The sequence below is a fragment of the Aythya ferina genome (genome assembly GCF_964211825.1).
Source record: "Aythya ferina genome assembly, chromosome: 7".
Classification (NCBI taxonomy): domain Eukaryota; kingdom Metazoa; phylum Chordata; class Aves; order Anseriformes; family Anatidae; genus Aythya; species Aythya ferina.
In genome coordinates, this window is record NC_140302.1 from 10511070 (window position 1) to 10532779 (window position 21710).

General features: G+C 41.5%; 1 long non-coding RNA gene across 13 annotated transcripts in view; it reads right to left on the reverse strand.

Annotated features, from left to right (window-relative positions):
* Positions 1-18321, reverse strand: part of LOC311439549 — a 235701-nt gene extending 217380 nt beyond the window's left edge. For 8 of the 13 annotated variants that reach the window (XR_014694801.1, XR_014694802.1, XR_014694803.1 and 5 more), the window contains exon 1: positions 17799-18321. This is a non-coding gene — a long non-coding RNA (uncharacterized lncRNA). Of the gene's footprint in view, positions 1-3580; positions 3654-12877; positions 12933-17798 lie in introns of those variants that run through there. The other 5 variants (XR_014694809.1, XR_014694810.1, XR_014694799.1 and 2 more) reach the window with 4 other exon arrangements.
* Positions 18322-21710: the final 3389 nt, after the last annotated feature.

Here is a 21710-nt window from a genome sequence, read left to right on the forward strand (position 1 = left end):
CAAGTAACGTTACCAATAATATTTTACATGCCCAAAATATACCCAGCCTAACGCAGTTCTCTCTATTTATATGGAAATCATGATAGCCTACCAACAAAATATTTTAGTATATTTGGATCTAATATAGTGACCCTTGGCCTCCCACTGCTGAGCTTTGCTACCAGACCAGCCTGTGGTGACAGAGCTGTGCTGAGGCAGCAGGCTCCTCTGCAATACCCCCACACTCAGGGACCAAACAGCAATAAATCTGAAAAGAAAGCTCCAAAACTTGATAAACAACAGCTTATGTCAGAGGGGAGAAGGCAGCCAGGCTGCACACTCAGGAGGAATTAGGGAATAGGCAGCAGGGCCTGGTGACAGAGCTGCAGCCCGTCTGTCTCCTCCCTCCAGCCATCCCAGCCCTGCCCTCATGGGGAGCAGGACCCTTCCTGTCCCACCCATAAGCTCTCCAACAGCTCCAAGCCCACATGAGTTGCTTGGAAAGAAAATAGGCATTTATTGTTTCCTCTGTCACCAAAACATACCCTGGAGCCCCAGATTTATTATGGCCCCCTACGTTAATGCTCACAGGCCCATAGTCAACAGGAATTGAACAAGGTCCAACCATAACAAAACGGACCCAAACCAGAGCAGTAGACTGATTACACTGCTAATTAAGTGCTCCCTACTGTTGGTAGGGATCTTTTGACTGGCTGTGCTGGATTCCCCCTCAGATCACGCCAGCCTTTGGCAGCCTGAGGCTGGACAAAGGCAATGCCAGGCAGGGCCTGGCCCAGCCCTGCCCAGGCTGTGCAGAAGGCAGTGGGAAGAGCTGCTGAACCTGAGGCCTGAAGGAGAAGGAGCTCTTACAGCTCTCCCCTGCTCGATGTTCACTTCTGAGCCCTGTCTCTCACAGAGCCTCAGAGAAGAGGCCTGACTTCAAACACCCTAATCTCATTATCTTTTCTTCCTTAATCTTCTTACCACAATTTTCAGCAGCTCTCTTCTGGTAGCACTTGCACCTTTGTGCTCCCCAGTCCATCCACAAACAAAACCCGGTCCCGTTGGAAGGGCCCGTGCTCTTGGAGGGGAAACCACTGACACACAGGGAACAACTCCTGAGCTCCAGTGCGCTTGGGCCATCTCCAGCACAGGGAAGCCACTCAACCACACGAGCAAATGCTTTGCATACGCAAGTTCCATCAACTAAAGAGTTGAGCAGGTTTTGGATATTTTTACTGGAGAGAACACAATTCCCTAACTGCAGTTACAAATAAGCTATCTTTAACGCCATCTTTGAATTTCTTCAAAAGAAGTTTCCAAAGGAAACATCTTGCGTGGTCAGTCAGAGACTTTCTCAACTTCAGTAACACGTACTGAATAGCTCCACAGATTTTCTTAGACCTCACCCCCCTCATCTTTACACCTTTAGAAGATACCTACATTAGCCAAAGAAACCGTGTGTTGCCAGGGCTTGCCAATTCATTACAATTTGCCTTTTTTTTTTTCCCCTGAATGTTTGAGTTACACATGCAAGAAGCAGGTGGACAAAAATAACTTAAGACAGGTACGAGGCATTTGGAGAGTAACTGATATATTACTCAGTAAATCCTACAGTCAGAGCTGAATCCTCTCTTAGTTTTTGTTGTTGTTTAAATCTACAGTACTTGTGAACTAGGTAGCACATTCTTTCATTACTAGCTTTCTTCCTACAGCTCTACTATGCTGTAAGCAAACACCCCATCATGTTTATGGATTTTGGACAGGTTATGGATTGTGGATATACAGCAGGAGAGTTCTGCAGCTTTCTGAATTCCTGCTGCATTCCAGGAGGGATGAAGCATTTCAGGAGAAACCATATCACTCCAGACTGTACAATTGTCAGCTTTACCCACAGATAAACTGGGAGAAGCACCGGGATGTCCACAAGATAATCTTTTGTTGAAAAAAATAAACAGTACATTAATCCTTAGTACAGTGCCATCCTGCTCTCATCACACCCTGGGGGACCTGAACCACAGCACTGCATCTTACCAAGCTACAGCTGCAGAAATGTAAAGCCCATTCCCAGAGCCTGCTACCAAGAGCTCACATCACTGTTTCTCTTTGTGCTGTAGGAATTTACACACATGGTAGGAAGTTAGTTTTAGTACCATGTGTGGTACCTAATATTTAACTCACTTTGGTCTGCATTTCCTGATGCTTTGTATGCATCAGTAGACTTCAATCATGCCTCAAATATTCCAAGCTCCAAACCTAGTGCTTATGGTGAACATCAGGCACCTTGGTGATTGAGGGATATGAATTTGTGAAACTTGATGCTTTTCCCAGAGAACCTATTTCTGTTTCAGCACAGTTAAGACCAATCCCACAGGAAAAAAAAAAAAAAAAAAAAGGAAAACATCACCCTCACCCCTGAGTTTTAGTCAACCTTGCCTTGGCTTTGAGTCTAACTCTATGTCTTGCACGGGAGCTCAGAAATAGTGGCTGCACCAGTTCCTCACCTCCAGACACAGTTCAGGCCAGACAGTGGGTTTTAGTTCAGTAATTACTTTTGTGTCTCTCCTGCCCTGCTCCTTCAGCCCTGACAGAACTAAATACATGAACTAAACAGAACTAAATACGTGAAGGGAAATAAGCCAGGAAGATTTTTATATATGAACATGGTAATAGAATTAAAACACTAAATTACTGCAGAAGCAGATAGCTTATTATAAAGTTGTTACAAGACACTGAAATTAAATCGCCTTTGTATTCTCCTTACAAGCTACCTGCAGGAAAAACAGCAGGGCATTAAAAAATGACTAATATTTGGCCTTTCCTCTGCTTACCAGGGCAGGTTTTACTGAGTGCCTGGAAGCAGGAGGGGTGAATTCTTCTTTTTCAAAGCCGCAGTGGAGCCATACCAATTGTAAATTAATTGATGTAAAAGCCCACTTTCCCATGAGGTTGTTATCTTGCCTTGAAAGTGAACCAATACAAAATATATTTAAGTACAGTACCATATAAAAGCACTGGTAATTTGCACTGCTATAATTAGAGGTTTCTAAAGTTTCTCACCCTCTTAAAACAGCAGATCCTTTCAAGAAGCGCACAAGCTTTTGCATATAGTTCACATGGCCTCTAGAACAACATTCCTTCAAAGCCTAGAAAATAAGCATTTTTTTTTTTTTTAAAGCAGTTGCACTACATAGGAAGTGAAGTGACCTGAACTCAGCTCTAACTATAAATTAGTCCTCATCATATTAACTATGATAATGGCCTGTAAGGCCATTTTGTTTTTCTTAAGAAAAAACTTTTTATTCCAAAAAACACTGCTACATGGCAGCCTGGGGTGCCATATAGTAGAGGTGTTTTCACAGCTTTGTCATCCTCTGGAAACCTTTAAAATGAACCTGCTTGCAAGAAAATCTTTGGACAGGGAAGTCTTCACCTGTGATGAAGATGGTGAATGTGTGTACTTTGGGCAGAGGAAACTGATAAATGCCTACTTGTAGATAGGAAAAACACATTAGACAGTATTGCTGTATGAGAGAGAGTTAGAGTCCTCATAAATTTATAGCTAGGCATTAAATACACAGAGAAGAGGTTTCTTTCTTACCTGAAGTTATCTCTGACTGATTTACATCTTGAAGTGTGAGCAATAGATCCTGCCTCCTGCTCTGTCATGTATCCTCTTCAACTACATCACTGTACTGACACCACAAAATGCACAGTGGTATTTCTGCTTGGAGGAATGAGTCATCCCGCTGCAGCTTTGAACCTCAGCAAGTCCCACTTAAATTTTAGAGTAGAACAGGATTTGATGCCCATGCAAGGTGATGCATGCAGACATCTAGGGTCATCGATTTATTTTTTCCCCCTTCTCCAAAGGGAAAGAACTCATAAGCTATTGTATACAACAATAGCTTTTTAGCTTCTCTGTGCAAGTCTTACATTAATTCAGTATAAAGTTATCACTGGAAAAATGTTCTGGTCTCTGCTTTGGTAATGGAGTGCTTCCAGGACGCTGCTGCGCTGAGGAGGTCCATCCCCTTCCTCTGCACTCAGAACCCTTGCCAGATCCTACTGGCATCACTGCAGGTGCCTAGGAGACCTCAGAAAGGTATGACGCAGCATGACTTGCTGTTTCACCGGGAAATTTCATATAAAAAAGTAATGTAAATAGCTCATAGCTCCTGCTTCCATAGCATTTACTTTAAGGCTGGAAGCTATGTGGCTTCTCTGAAATCATCTGAACAGCACTCCAATGACAACAATGGAGATGTTTTGGAGTCCATGCAAGATATTAAGTACCCTTGTCAATTAACACCCCTTCTCCTGCAAATGCACTCCACTTCTCTGCTCACACTCCGCCAACCTACCTGTACACTTGACTTATCATTAGGAACAGTGACCACCTGTGAGGACAGCTGAAAGCTCTTCAGGGTTCCTCATTAATTTGAATTCAGTGGATCACTCCTCTTGAATTCAAGCAATGACATTTCATTCTCTTTAGTGTGTGCATGTTTGAATTGTGAGCTACTGAGCAGCCTAACGAGATGCAATGGATTTATTTCATATCTTTTCCCCCCTGTACTTGAAATAATGCTCAGGTTATCATTGTCATGGTTTACGTGTAAGTAAGAATACATTCTTCTCTGCAATTGTGTGAACACTTGATCCACAGGTAACACCAAAGAGCCACAAACAGAAAGGCTACCTTCAACATGATATACATGCCACGCAAAAAGAAAATCAACACACATTTCTTGATACCATCCCAGCCTTATCCTGAATATTCATGAAATTAAAGTCTACAGACACTTGAAAGAAATGCATTTGCTTTCTAACTGCATTCAAAATATTTTTGACATGCTTTCAAAACCAATTGTCACCACAAATGTAATGCTTCTTTCAGTTTAACAATATCAAGACAAAATTTCCTCATATTTAGGTAACAAGTCTTAAGCGAGAACAGTTACAAATATGAAAAGCAAGGGTATCAAAGAGAATTATCTAGTCAATAAAGTTCATTATGTTAAGAGGTTTTCAGTTTGACAGACATTCATTTGTGCTTTGTTTCACTTTCCTGCCTTTCTTTTCAACCAGAGACAAAAGCAAACAAAATAAATACAATGCAGCTGCCATAGACTTCTTTAGAAAAGAAACTGCTGGAGTACTCTTGTTTTTAAACAGACAGCAAGTACCACAGCTGGAAGATTCATAAAGAAAAGAAACATGAAATGACATGTAAAGAAACTCAACTAAACATCTTCCCTCCTCAAGTACTCTGAAGCCCAATTTCTACAAACACAGCTTTGATACCTGCTCACTTGTAATATTCCCTGATAGGTTTGTTTGACAGAAATTCCTTTAGAAGTTTAAATCAGCCTATTGCTAAACACATTTGCTACAAGAAGGGAGAAAAAAAAGGGAGCTTTTACCAAGCTATCCATTTTTCTTGCATAAGTATATATATAATCTAAGAGCCTCTCCCTATAAATGTGTGCAAGTGTTTTAAGCCCAGCATTTGCTGCGCAGACACCCAGCTTGCTGTGAGAGGAAGGACTCTGCATTTTTTCTGTCAGTGGCACTTTTTTTTCTTTTTACATAGAGAACAAACATCATTTTTCTTCCCTGCTTTCAAATGCTAGCTTTGTCACCACTCACACCAAGGCATGCTTTAATTTGTGTCCCAGTGGAGCATTTACTAACAGGGTGCAAGTAGTACCCTGATCTTAGTTTTATTTTGCAAAATCTTCTACTCCTTCAAAGTCCTGAATCTTTTAAGATCATAGCGAATGTACTGAGCTACTCATCATGAAAGATATGCTCTAGAAAAGCTTTAAGGGAAAGCCAACTTGGTCTTTTTGTTTCCCCTGCTGTACAGACACTCCTGATGGAATTTCAGATAGGTTAATTTATTATGCTTCTGGATGTTCTGCCTCCTGTTTCTTTGATTCTCTGCAACAAATTTGCAATCATAAAATGTTTGAAATTGGCCTCTAGCCAGAGTCTGACAAGGTTTCCCCAGATGATTTTTTCCTCTCCATTTAGTTGATGTATACCAAATGTTGTTTTCACAAAAAAAAAAAAAAAGACAAAAATATCAGCCCTGAGAGGCACTAGTATAGGTTTTTGATTTTTTTTTTTTAAAGCAAGCCATTAAAGTAAACATAATAAACATCATTCTGTATATTGAAGTCCAGTTGCACTAGGACAGCTGGCAAGGCAAATTGTGTATTATCAGTATGCAAATCAATGGAGAAGTTTATCACCACACTCTGGTGCACAATGCTGATTCAGAGATTCATAAGGCACTAGGGTTAGCTGTGTTCAGCCAGGGAGGCTAGATATATCTATGCCACCTTAAGACAACTCGTCAAGCTGTCAGCTCTCACTCCACCGAATTGTTTGCTTCCAAAGGCGTGGTGTGCAGGCAGAACCCCAAATTCTCACCTTACTCTTTCACCCCAACTCAGCTGGCCACATTTAGCCAGGAACTCCAGCAGCAGTGTTTTTGTCACTGTAGTGTTTGAAAGACAATATTGGTCTTCAAAGTGAGATATAATTTAAAAAGGAAGAATCCTATTAATGCTTTCTCATATTTGTACAGAAACAATACAATGAACATATGCAGCGGAAAGAAGAGACAGTAAAGTCAAGTGCTCTGCAAAATATTTATAATGGCTTAGCAGAAAACCTTGTTGGGGAAGTGCATAAGATGTAGGACAGTAATAGCATCCCACATGTCCCGAGAAAGCGCAGAGGAGAAAGCTCTAAAGAACAAGTTCTTTAATCCTTAAAATGATGTTTTTCCCTGTAAGTGTTACTTTGTGCAGTGATTAAAAAGCAATGCAGAACTGACTGAGCAGGTCTGTCTGGCTGCCTCTACATTTCATTCTGTACAGTATACTGCAACATACATTTTTTTTGTAAAAACTTACTGAAGGAGAGGGAGGCACACTGGAGTCCACAGCTCTGAATTAGCCAGAAAAAAAAATGAAACTAGCTTTGCCTAAGAGGCCACCTGAGTATTATTTCAATTCATCCTTTCTTGTACATCTGCTTTAGGCCTAGATACAGATTATTCAGACTATGCTAATCCAGTTGCAAGTAAGAGTTTAAATATGATGTTCCCTATACTTTGCTTCTATCTATTACAAAATACCTTCAGCTGTTTTCAGTAGCTTCTCTCAGAATACCGTTTTTAACTCTGCTTTTCACCAACAGCTAGTGGCAGTGCAGGCACCCCATCGCGGGCTGGCTAGGCTCAGACAGTTCATCTGTTATTTGCCTTACACTACTGACAGCAATTCTCTCGCTTGGAGTGATACAGGTCATTCTTTTGAGCCAGCAAAATCAAAGTTGTTTTTCCACTTCTATAATAATTTCTGCCACTGATCATGGCCCTTCAAGCTCAATAGTCCAACCAATTTCCCACCCACCTTACCATTCATAGCTAAAATGTTTTGGTCTATTTACTCCAGCTTAACTGGACACACTGGGCTAATTGTAGCAGTGTTAGAGCACGTTGCATCAAACCTTTCCAGGTACTTCCAAGTGTAATAGATTTGCAAAAGCCAGTTAAGAATTGGTACAGGAAAACAGTTGCACCAGAAAGCTACAGTCAAGCGCAAATTCTAGCGGTGGGCTGGCAAGATAATTAACAAGCTTCTCAGAACTGCAGAACAACCCTTCAACCTATAGATTGCTTTCATGTGGCAGCCTGTCAGTATTAAATACTATAATGTCAAAAATTAGCAATCATAGATTTTATTTCCTATTCGCTACCTCCCCCCCCCCCCCCCCCCCAAGAAAATTCAGTAGATTTTATCTCAGCGCTATGAGGACAAAAGGCACAGACTCATATTTAGAAAGGTGATGACCAACAGCTAAATAGAAGTGAAATAAACTGTGCTTGAATTTACTCTAGTTCTCACATATCTGTTTAATTAATGACTCTAAACAACTATGCACAGGTATGTAGAAAACTACTTTTTTAAAAGCATAGCTAGCCGTACATTCACCCCTTCCTTTGTTTTCTTCAGCTGACACTCCAGAGGAAAAACACTGACCAAGATACACGTATCTTGACAGCACTGTAATCACCAAAGAGCTTGGCTCTAAAATTTCATCTAATGCTCCTGATTTTCCAGCCTGAATTCTGACCCCAGTCAACAGCATTTGAGATCGTAAAAACAACAAAAAAAAAAAAAAAAACACACCACAATAAAGTACACAAACCCTTTTACCAGGGCTTTCTTAAAAGTAATGCCATGAAGTCTCCAGGTTCAATTTCTGTTAGCAACCATAGAAATTATATGCATAAATGACAACTTAAGCATGAATAGTAAGTCTGAATTGCAAATCACCCCTAAACAGCTGAAAATTTGAAAGTGAAATAGAATGCAGTAAGGTTTAATTAAGAATTTAACATTACTACCACTCCTAATATCCCTTCCGTACTACATTCTCTAAGAAAAATAGTGACTATCATCTGCCAAACTGCTGAAGTGAGTTCACTATTGTAGAAAACAGACTATTTCCTCTGCGTATAAACTTTTGCATGGACATTTACTCTTTTCTTTTTCCCCATGTCACTTTTTCTCCCCCATGATTTTACTTCTCTTGGTATCCAAGCTCCTCTTGTGCAATTGTCCCAGCAGGCACTAACCACTACCCTCTGGATACAGAGCTTCCTAAAAGGAGAGGTGGGGGTGGGAGGAACTTCAGCTGTGCAAACCAAAGCTGTAGATCTCTGGCAGTTTTAGTAACTTCATCACTCTGTCTGAAAACCTCCCCTGCAGTCCGAGACATAACTTGTTTGCTTCTACACCTGAGCATGCATTTCACTGCATGATGTCTCCTCGCAGTCCTATGAAAAGTCCATATATTCTGCAAAGCTAGCACTGTTTGTATTTTTGGGAAAAGTAACATCTTCATCAGTTTTTAGTTACTGCAAGTGTTCAGAGGAAATCAGTAGAGACCAATATAACCAAACTGCATAAAAATGGGAAGCAAAAGTATATATCTGATAAGAAATTTAATGTGTTTTAATGGCATAAAAACATCCCTGGCACTATGATATGCTCATGCTTTGAAAAACCTCAAACTATTTGAGGCTGTGCAAGTGCTCAGCTCTGTGTGGAGACCAAAAGCTGATATTTGAAAGCCTTGAACAATCCACTAGCACCTGCTAACTTTCTATTAACTACTGCAGGGAAAATTGAAAACGTCAGTGTCAGCTGGGATATGTAACCCAAACCTTGTCTGTTTTCCAGCAGAGTTTGTGTGAGTGGGGCACACTGCCTTTGTTGTTTTGATCATTAGCTGGACATAATATTTTCAGCACGACTCATTGATTTCCTACTGAGGCAAAGGAGGCTAGCATGTTCATATCCATTCCTGGTGTGGTCACAATATGAGCAGTCATTCTTTCCAGTTGCCAGGAGGGAAGTATGTATATGTACTGAGTAACATCTCAAATATATAACACATCACTGGTGAAACATAAGCCTGTTTAGAATATTCTGAAGTCAACTGTAAGTCTTTCATGGCTGCTGTTCCTGATTTTCCCTAATGCTACTTTAGCTAGAAAGACTTTTTTTTTTTAAACATTTACTAGATTTTCAACCTATACCACACATTAAATAACCTGAGACAAAAAATTGTTTCTCAGAACTTCATGTTATCATACTAAGATTATGAAAACCCTTAGACATTTTAAATATCTAACAAATTGATCAGCATGAACAAGCTGACCAGCAACGACCACATTACAAATGGGATGAACTCTCATTTCTGAACTGGAACTCCCACAGGAGACATTAGTTGAAAATATGAATTCCACATAGAGTAGTTTGTAATAAGTTTTGTTGAGTATCCATGGCAATATGCTCTTAAGATACACATGGACTATCACCATGTGTAGTCTTTCTTGACCAAAAGGAGCTACAAGACAGCTCCAGAGCATCACCTCTGGGGAGATGGAGGCATCCCAGACCAAGGGGGCAGAGATGAGACTTGGAGAAGTCTTCAAACACTCACAGAGCTGCAGGCAAAGCAGGAAAGAGTGATCTACTCTGCATGCTAACAGTGAAGAAACCAAATGAAGTAATTTTCTTTGCTTGCAGTACAGGATTAGAATTTGAAATGAATGGAAGAGGCTGCCCAGGGAAATTACACAAGCTTTAAAGAAAAGTTTAATACCCATTCAAAATGACAGAAGAGTTGTTACTACGGCTCCTGATGCCCCTCTATGATGACCTGTTTTCTGAAACTCCTGGATAGACTTGTCTTTCCTTAGAGAAAATTATAATTTATTTAAAAGATATTTACACATCTAAGATGGAACCACTTAGTATGAATGACACTAAAAAAAATGACCAAAATCAGATCATTTCCTAGCCTTTTGTATCTTAGCAGTTGCTTAATTAAATCAATTTAATGTTTGTAAGGTTGTTCATGTGTCTTCAGGACTCCCAATTTTGGGATGGGGGAGATAAATCTTATAATATTTATATAAACAGTATCTTTTCTTATGCACATTTCAGTCATCAACATCTACAGTATTTTTAAAAATGCACCATTTCTTTCTGCAGCAACCTAGAGAAGTATATACTCTTAATTTTCAAGTGTCAGCAAGGCAGCATATGCATGAACTTTCTGAAACTCTGCCATGTTGGTGGGAGGTTAATACATGCCCACCCCATTAACAGGCTGAGCTGTATCATTTGTGTTAGATACAGCAAGTGTTTATGATTCCAGCTTCAGCTATTTGTGCTGACACTAACACTGGGCTGATGCAGTTTAGAACATGCTAGGGAATAGCACATCCCTTTCCATCTGGCTCATTTTGACCACAAAATTAGATCAACTAAAATAGATAATAGAAATAAGATGTCTAGAAGGAAATGTGTTGTGAAAATATGAACTAGTATAGTAGTATCTTTTGTACCCACACACTGTCTGCTCAGAAAGCCGTATATCATACTTAAAAGCGAGTTGACCTGTCCTGTATTTGTCTTGCTCAATTCTGTCCATGACCACTAATTTGGGAACGTATTGTAATATTAGTAATTGTAAGAGAATTAAGAGCTGTGAACCTCTTGAACCTACAGTAAAATCCCTTGTTGTCCCTGTTTTAGCAATGTACACACATTGAGTACATGGGTACCAATCCACATCATCTAGGATGACCACCACTGTGTTGAGCCTCGGGCCACACAGCCACCACCGTGGGTGGTAGCAGAGTTCACACTGCCAGAGCTGTCAGCGACCATCAAAACACACGCAGGATTATTTACTGCTGACATGCCACCAGCAGCAGTCAGATGTTTCATTGCCGCTTTTGACACTCCCAGGCTGCTGCCATGGTGGTTTGCTGCTTGTAGAAGGTTTGATTGTCCTCCTGCACAGAGGCAATAGCTCGGGCTCTGTGCCTTAGGCTACCAGACCAGCCACATCTTCAGGGCAGCCCACCACTGCTGTGTCTGCCAAGCCTGGCCGCAGCTCCTCAGCATGGCAAGGCTGCAGCTTGTTCCTCCTCTCTCCAGGTGCTGCTGCCTGGCTGCAGCAACCACCAGGCACACAGCCACTCCAGAACACTCTCAGAACAACAGTACTATCATAAAGGGCCTTGTAACTGTACCAAATGCTCCTTCTAAGCACAAGCAACTACATCACAGTGGGAAGGAAGGGGGTGTCTGTCAGGAAGCCCAGCTGTTGCGTAAGAAGCAAAGGTAAGGTCTAAAAGAAAAGCAGTTGCTAATACAGAGTAATAAAAATAAGATTTCAGCATGCATTTTTAAAGAGCAGCTAGAGCAGAAACACTTACGCTGAAGATCATCTGCCCAAAGAATGAAATGGAAGCTTGGTTCAAGCTCTTACACACGAGCAGTAAGAAACCTGATTCACAGTAGTGTACTGCAAGAGCAGCGCTGCTGGCTGCCACAGAAGCAGCTGCAGTAGCAGCAGGGTCACCCGGGGACCAGAGCACAAGGTGCACACAGCACAGCCTCACAGGAGTGCTAACAGGCGTTGCAACACAGCCTTGGGGGTTTTGTGGTTTTTGCTTTTCCCCCTCTTTGCAGGCATGGGGCAGGGGGAGCATTACAGGGTAATCTTGTAGGGATAAAGAAGGGCAAGGAGAAGAGCTTGCACCATAAACCTTAGAAAGCACATTGCAGGCATCCATTGCAAAGCAGGATTGACATAAGTATTCCTACCCCCAAATGAGAAGAGATTAAGGCTGTTAAATCAGTACATGTCACTTAAAGTCCCAAGCAGTCTCTCATGTATTTCAAGACAACAAAACATGGTTTCCAATATGTTAAGTAAAGCGGGGAGACATTTCTTGTTCCCTAGTCCAGGAACCCTTCTAAATCCTTTATCCTTGCTTCTCTCACATTTGTCAATTCCTCTGTGTCACTTCTTCCTCAGTCCAACACATTAAATTCAGTTTTCAAACCATAAAAATAATTAAATGTTTAGTTTAAAATGCATGTTTCTCCATACGTTCTGAAACCAAATTAAAAACCCTGGTTCCTCTGTGTAACTATTTCTGCATTGCTAGGGGCCCTTCTCATTAGTTGTATTTGCTTCTTCTCTGGGCAGGCTCCTGCCTGGAGCAATTGCCTTTCCCATGGTGGTTACTACAAAATGACAAAGGCATCCTTGGCTTCCTTTCCCCAGTCTCCATCTGAAGACAGCGAGGCTTATCGCTTGTGCCAGAAGTTACCATGCTTGAATTACTGATCTTCAAATCTCTCTCCCAGACAGCTAAGTCCTGCTTGATTTTCCTCTATGCTTACAAATTTTATGACAATTTTTGTTTGGGTTTTGTTTTTCTTGGCAGAACAGCTAACCCCTATCAAGAACCCAAAGCAAGACCCGGATGATTCAACAGACTTACAGTTTTCCATCTGTCTTCCAGCACCCACATCTTCAATCAGTTCTTTGGTGGTACCCTACAGTTAAACAAAACAGGACTCCCAGAACTTTTCATATATATAAAAAAATAAATCAAGCCAGAGCAAGAGAAGCCTTTTCACCTAACAAGGCATAATTTTTATCTTCCATTCTACAGAAACCCCAGCTCCCCAACATCCCTGGCTGTATGGATTCATCATCTTTTACAATTAACTTGCTGTATAGTTTATAGTTATCTTAGTAACCCATTAGTAACCTCAAACCCATTTTTATGCCTCTCAAACCTTCTTAAAACTCTGCACTTATTTGTGTCTGATGGTCCATTCCAAGTTACTTAGGGGAAAAAATAGGAAGCTTTCAGTTATCTGCCTCAAATAACCCAGGAGTATGCTCCTCATGAATGATGTTGATCAGTTTATCTTCTTACACCAGACGGGGAACTTCACACACAACTTCCAAAATGGCCATCATTTTGTTGATCTCATGGCACATCTTTTTGCTGCCTGACCACAAACCATCATCAGCCTGTTCACTCAGGCATATATTGCTTTGGGATTTTGCTTTGTTTAGATTTAATCTTTGTTTCATTCTCACTCATGAATTTCATTCTCTTCTTTTAAATCCATTTTAAATCTAGGATGTGTAGTTGCCAAGCTTTAATCAGCATCTTTGCATTCCTGAAAGCACACAGGTTTTTCAGCTTTGCCACTTTTGGGTTCTGTGCTTTGCTGCCTCTGCCAGAAGCACTTCAGTTAAGCAGCCATCCCCCAAATCATAATCAGGTAATTTCAACAAGAAGTTTGGTCCTCTTGTGTAAGATCTCAAACTTTTACTCAAAACTTTTTTTTTTTTAATCTACAAGTGGGAATGAGACCCTGTACTCAGAGAAACACAAGGAGAGCACGTTGCCTGATCTTCCACTTCCTTTTACTCGTAACACCACTACAGCTCAAGACTTGCCCTGGAGACAAGTGAAATAAACATGTATTCTGTGTTTAAATAACAATATTTTTTGCCACCAGTTACAAAGCCTGAGAAGAATATAGATTTCTACACTTTTATCAGAATTTCTATACATAGATAGGTATTCATAATACAAAATAGCAATTAATTTGAACTGCACCAAGCAAAGTTCAATGTAAGAAAAAGTCCAAACACTCCAGCAGAACTTGGCAAAAGTGCCAGGGCAGATTATGCACAGGTACTGTCAAAGACCTCTGACACTTTTCCAATGAGCAGTTTCAGCATTAGAGGAAAGACCACATCCAGCTCTCGATAATCAGTTGCTGAAGTAATGATGATTTCAATCACCCTGATGAAGTTGATGACAATGATTAAACTGGCTACTTAAAGCATCTCCTTGATTAAAGTGATATTTAACCCATAAATCATGAAGTTCTGTTTGGCTTCATGCCATAATCTTTCATGAAAAAAATACTTCAGGTATGGCACCTTCTTTCCCAGATCAGAAGAGCTGAGAAGGGGATTTTACTTCCCCCACTCATGCGGCATGAGGTAGACACTTTTATCCACTAAAGTTATTAGACTATGGTCACTGAAATACTTGCCTATTCTCGTCCTTCACTAACACTGCTTCTTACACACAATAGCAATTCAACATCTTATCATTCTAATAGGAATAAGAAGCCGCCTTTGACTTTGTGAATTTTGGACTCTGGGCAGTCTCACTGACTTCAAAATTGCACTAAGTCATTCATCATCTAATTTTTCTTTCATCAGCCAGATAAAATAAATGGCTTATCATCTTTAGCATCAAAAGAAACCTATAACATACCCTTTCTTCTTCTTCAATAGCCATGCAATTACCTTGGTGTTATATAGGTTAAAAATACTGCTGTATTAGGGTATTCTCACCTATTGTCCTGATGGCACTTATTGAAATTCCCTTTCTACACTGTTATTCCTTCCCAGTATTTGTAAGACGTTAGTAATAGAAGTAGATTTCAGCAGTAGAGCACTAAACCACATGGCCTCAAGTTGTAATTACTTCAGGCTTTTGTAGCCACATAAAAATAGTAACTTCTTGAGAAAGAAATTAATAGTCCAATATAGTAATAATAATTAGCAATAGCTTTCTAATTCATCAAATTCATAGAGGGGAAGAGCTGTGTTAGGGAACTTAATCTATATTGGCTCAATTAACTAGATAGGAATAAAAGGTTCATTTGATTTGAAATAAAACAGTTACTGTAAATGTAGACCAGCCATAGATGCAGAGAAGTTACCCCTAATAAATCCGTAACTGCTCTTCAATTCAAACAGAGAAACCTCCCAAAGCAAGGCATACCCTGTGGAGGTTCAGTTGAGAATCTGTTACACCCAATGGTAAAATACAGACTTAAAAAGCACTTATTCTCTGCAGTGCTTTCCAAAAAGCACTACAAGCACAGATCAAACAGAGGCAAGATTTTCCTTCCCCTCATTTCTCAACAGGTGTAGTGCTTGTCTGGCACCTAAACCAGTCTGTTCCCATCCACCTTAGTCAGTTGTCATGCTCTTCATCAACTTCACGTTCTTTACACTGCTGTTGTAAGCAGGACAACTGACATCCATAAAATGCAGTTTGCCATAAAATTATCCCTTAGCATACATGTATTACTGCTACAACATCAGCTTCCTGAATAGTAGTGTCTCAAGAAAAAAAGCGACTATGTAGTAGTAGGGTGTTATATTAGCTGCTGGAGAGATACTTTATTCCTTCTACCCTCAACCCCCCCACTCCAAGTCCACCGTATCAGAGAATTTTCTGGATGAAAAGAGAAATAGTCAGGAGACCATTACAAGCAAGAGGGACTGGAGCAAAACAGACACTTGCACACCTGTGATACCAAAGCTGACCGAAGAATCAGCATGGTTATCCACCATCCCAGGCAGTAGGAGACTACTTCTAAAAAGTTTTAAGTTTTCACTAAGTTAACCCCTAAAGTTAACCCCCTTTACCTTTCTCCAGCCTGATTTCTGAAAAAACAACCAATAGGACAGCTAAAAGCTCTCAAACCTCACAATTCTTTTCTAGGTACTTTGGTTCCTTATGAAGCAAGCAGCTCTACTGGAGAGCACCACATTTAAAATGGAGTAGTCAATCTACTTAATCCAACACACCTAGCCCCAGCCATTTGTCAGGCCGATTAGTGAGGAGCTACATGTTCGGTGCCCAGCTGTTCTGACAGACACATCACAGCTCTTTTTGCAAACCCCCCTCCATTTTTGTTTTCATGTAATTACGCTGCACAAAGTTTTTAGCTAACGTTTTCCCTGGCAGATGATTGCCAAGAAAGGAAACAAAATCCTATTTTCAGAATAGGATTTCCCCCACTTCGTTTTCCAAGCAACACTCCCATACTGACCTGGATCTAACTGGCTTATCTCCATCTGAATACTGTAGGGAGTTTACTCTTTAAGTTCTTATTAATGCCCATCCCACAGGTCTCCTGAGGCCTTTCATGCACTGAGGCAAGGCCTGCACTTCCCTCAGGCCTTGGCATCCTCTGCTGCAGAACAGTGAGAGCCTCCTGAACCATCAGCCCTTCTCATGTCTTCATTCCTACATAAATCCCACTGTAACAGTGCTTATGAACGACAGTGAAGAACAAAAAAGCCACAAGCTTACCAGAAAGGAGTAAAATCAAAGTTTCATGACTGGTTGTTCTGCTGCTGCCTGCCCACCTATCTCAGTGCACTGAGAGATGAACTCTTCCTCTCAAGGAAAGCATCCAGAGACATAAACACAATAGTTTGAATATTGCTAAGTTAGGAAGTACACCTTCATTTTAAGGAGAAGTACCACCTCTGAAACAAAGGAGGCTCACAATTATCCTTACTTCCACAGCTGTGTTGGGGGGGGACAATGACACATTTTTCAAGTAACCAAGCACTTCACTTAAGGTCTCTGTGCATACTCTTACGAAGTCCCGGCAGAAAACGATACTTACAATAAAACCTTCTTATTTTACATGGTACCAATGATGTTTCTAGAAGCATTTTGCTGGAAAGTAACTGCAGTGTTTAACATTAGCAGTAGCTATAACTGTAAACATCGCTTGAGAAGTAATTGCCATCATTTTTACCAGCTTGCTATGGATCTGCAAAGAGTATGAATTAAAGGATTTAAATGGCTTGAAGAATGCTGTTGTTCTGCAAATAACTGCCTAAGTAAAGTGGTGTGAATTATTAGGATGCAGATTGTCATGGGAAGTTTCTGAAGCTGTGTAGTACTTGCTGTAGCCTTGCTTCAGAAAGCCATCATAATTAACACATCTTCAACATCTACAAATGGAATTCCATAATCATATGAAATTTTAAGCAAGTATCAGGCATGATTCTTAATGGGTATTTTATGAGCCACTCCTATTACATTTGTATTTCTTACAATTTAAGTTGCAACCTTGGAAGTTAGTATAGGCTCTCTGCATGTAGACTGCTTTATTGGATGGCCTGACTGCTTGCAGTGCCTATTGTGGCATATACTCTAAATAAGCTTCAGATTTTTCAATTTTAGAAAGCAGCAGACAAGAAACTTGCAATTTACCCATGGGTGAGAGGAAAACAAAGCAGACTCTCTTACCAAGGAGGTACATTTCTGAAATAATCAGCTAAGGCTTTCACTCTGAATACTGAGAGATAAAGCTCTAAGACTGTTGTTCTCTAACACCTTAATCCCTGCTCAATCTAATAAACCCAGTTACTATACTATAGAACATGTAAAATAACTATTAGAGAAAATATCCAGTACAGAGGAAGGAGTAGGAAGAAGAGAAGAAAAAAAAAAAAAAAAAAAAAGGTTGTAAAGAAAGAGGGAAGATAACCAGACTCACTGAAGGGAGGAAAAACAAGATAAAAAAACACATTATTTTTTCTAACAAAAAATATCAGAAATTACTCACTTCAGAAACAAGCCTTCTACCGCCACAGGATACCTTCAGAGGTGCCCCTCTCTGCCATAGCAAAAAGGCCTTACAACACAGGCACACAAGGAAAAACCTGAGCTTGCAGCTGCTGGTGGGAAAATAAAGGGTGTCCTTAGTGACATCAGCTGTGACAGCACAGCCAGGTGAACAGCTTCATCTTACTGAAGGGTATCGGTTGTCCGTGACCCATCCCCAGTTATCCTCTCTGTCAGGCCACGCATGTGTGTTGGGGTAGGAGCTTTACCTTGGGCAGTGTTGTTTTCCCACCCCAACCCTCTCCTTAGCCCTCTGACAGAGGAAAACAGTGTTATTAGACCAATGGGTTACAGCATCATGCTCTTCAGAGCACCTCTGCTCATGGAAATGGGACTTTGCAAGCAGAGCATTTTCCTGCCATTTTGTAAGCTGGTATTCAAAAGCACTTGACCTAACACCCTTGAAGACAAATTTCAAGCAAAAAACATGCATTAGAAGAGGCCAAGTGACAGATTCATACACTCTGAGACACATTTTTTAAAAAAGGAAAAGCCTAAGAACTAGCTAGGAAAGCAGGGCTCTTTGAGGCAGTCGCTGGGAGCTATGCAGCAGGGTATGAAGAAAGCCCGAGTGGCTGAGAACTGTGACAGGGCCTGGTGGCCCCCTGACACGTGGGCCTGCAGGGCGCTGCCCCCAGCCCTGGGCCCTCCCTTCTGACGACACAAAGCTGGGGGGAGAGGCTGGTACCTCAGAGGGCTGCGCCGCCATGCTGAGGGACCTCAACAGGCTGGAGGGACAGGCTGAGAGGAACCTCATGAAGTTCAACGATGGCAAGTGCAGGGTCCTGCACCTAGGGAGGAATAACCACAAGGACCACTACAGATGGGGGGGCTGACCTGCTGGTGAGCAGCTCCACAGAGAGAGACCTGGGAGTCCTGGTGGCCAGCCAGCAGTGTGCCCTTGTGGCCAAGACGGCCAACGGGATCCTGGGATGCATTCAGAAGAGCGTTGCCAGCAGGCCAACGAAGGTGATCCTGCCCCTCTACTCAGCCCTGGTGAGGCCACACCTGGAGCACTGTGTCCAGTTCTGGGCTCCCCAGTATGAAAAGGACATGGAGATCCCGGAGAAAGTCCAGAGGAGGGCTACAAAGATGATGAGAGGACTGGAGCACCTGTCGTACGAGGTCAGGCTGAGAGCCAGGCCTGTTTAGCCTGGAAAAGAGGAGACTGAAGGGAGCCCTCATCCATGTGTATAAATACCTGAGGGGAGGGTGTCGAGAGGATGGAGCCAGTCTCTTCAGTTGTGCCCAGTACGAGGCAACGGGCACGAACTGAAGCATAGAAGGTTCTGGCTCAATATGAGAGGGCAGTTCTTTATTGTGAGGTGACAGAGCATTAGAACAGGTTGCCCAGAGAGGTTGTGCAGTGTCCTCTGGAGATATTCAAAACCCGCCTGGATGCCATCCTGCGCAACATGCTCTAGGTGATCCTGCTTGGAAGGGGGGTTGGACTTGATGATCTTCAAAGGTCCCTTCCAACCCTGCTGATTCTGTGATTCCTATGGGCTTTCAGTGGGATTTTGGGCGTTCAGTGCATCGTGAGGAGAGCCAGCAGCTGCAGGGAACAAGGCAGCTCCAGTTTTTGCCCTGGGGCTATCAGAAGGATGTTTTTGGAGGAAGTCATGAAGTTCCTTTGGGTTTTTGACGATCAATATGCTTGGCACCAAGCAGTCCAGCCCAAACCACCAGGGCTGTGTGTGAAAATGCCACCCCAAAACGCAGCTGTCCACACAACATGGAACCCCAGGAGGTGCCACCCACTACACTGTGGTGACCCACCCAGGTTGGATGGGTGACACTGACATTTTGCACAACCCCATGGTGACTGTGGTGACACTGCACACCCCAGCCAGGGGGACAGTGCTAGCTGCCATTTTGGGAAGTTTCTGGAGGCTTGAACCTGGAGTCCCAGGTGCTGGCTGAGCTGGGAGGGATGAAGTTTGTGGTTCCCCTCCTGCTGCTCTTCTGCAGACCTGGCTGGAGATCTTCACCTTCTGCTTTTGAAATGTAAGTTGCTTTAAAGTTCTCCCTCTTTTCTTTTTCCTGTAAGAAACATTAGTGATGTTGCCTAGATCAGTTTCATTGTGTTAAGATGGGAGGTCATTTTGCAAAGAATTTATGTTTTTTTTTTTTTTGTTTTTGTTTTTGTTTTTGTTTTTGTTTTTGTTTTTCTCTGTCATAGTCCAGAATTAAAGGCATTGCTGTCTCTGCCTTCTTTCTCAGCTGATTCCCCCATCAATGTGTTGTTTTGACACTTTAGCCTTTCTGCCTGCTTCACTCTGAGTGCCTAAAACTGAGAGGCTTGTAGGCGAGACTGGAAAAATTGACTTCAATAGCAGACCCGAGCTTTTCATACTTGTGCCCTGTCAATGCTGACATGTGAGAGACCCCTGTGCCTCTCTGTCTCCAACTCCAGCTAATCCCAGCTGGTCCTCCTAGCATCGAAGCTGAGGCAAGGAAAACTTTCGTCTTCAGATTAGTCTTGTACCACTTTGTGGCTTTTCTTTCAAGCAAAAATTCTGCTCGGAGAGAAGCGATCACTGGTGATGGTAGGAGAACACTGCTTCGGTAAGGAAAAAGGGCTGAATTCAATAACACACACAATAGAACTCATTTGTAACACTAAGTGGGAAAATCATGCTGTTCAGCTTTGCTCACTCGTATGCATAAACCAGTCTGGGCATTGGAAGTATAAGAACGAGTCAAAATACAGATGGATTCTGAAATCAGTTCTTTTTTTTTTTTTTTTCTTATCCTTTAAAACCATGGACAGGAACGTACAGCTCCACAACAACGGAGGCCAAACATACCAAACCAAAACATTTCCTGGAATGCTGCATGACAGTTTTTCTAAGGTTTTTTCCTTTGAACCACAGTCAGTTTAAAAGTTGCTTCCATTTGCAGTCAAAATAATAATGGTACACATTACACACTCCTTGAAACGCAATCTTTGTCATAGGCACTATGATTATATTTCTTTTCTTTTATTCTTACCAGTGAAAAAATAAACACAGTTGAAAATAGACAGCTTTTTCCCCTTTGTCAATGTGTTTAGGCTATGTGGTTAAGTGGTACTCTCCCCAGCTATTTAGATGAAGAAACTTTAAGTTGGAGCATTCATTTTTGTGTACTAAAAAAAGTCTGTATGTGGTGTTACATATATATTTATGTATTATTCACCAGCCCCAAATCCAAGTCCAGTGTTTATCAGTGATTTTATTGACAGCAGAATCAATTTTGCTGCTATTTTAGTTGTCTTATGTCAGTGAATGGTTCAAGACTTTCAGCTGCTAAAAAGGTTTCACAAGACTCATCCTACACATTAGGAATGCTCAGACTTCATGTCTACATGTTAGGTGCTATTTCATGCATATCTACATTTAAGGTAAACAGTTTTATGTGATATGGTCGTCAATAGAAGAAAGTATGAAATCAGGTATAACTCCAGAATAGAAAATAACCTGTTTAAATGAAGGTTCATTGACTCTACTTTGTTAGTGCTCAGTAAAAAGTCCGAAATATTGTGTTTGTGACTATTAAAACTAGTTCTGGGAACCAATCACTCCACGTTTATTTTTGGACATTTTAATGTCCTTATTCACTAAATGGCAAGGACTGAAAAGCAATTTAACCAATAAATCAGGCACATGAGTTGCAAAGTCAATTCTTCCCTTGCAGTTATTCCAACTATCCAAGCTGGATATTCACAGTGAACAGCAAACCATGTCTCCATTACCTTCGTTCCACTTCTAAGTGCTTTCAGTACGGCCAGTTGCTCAGGAGTGCATCTGCAGACGGTGGTAGAGCAGCGGAGGGCACTGCCGGATGTTCTGTGAGCTAATTAAGGAAGACA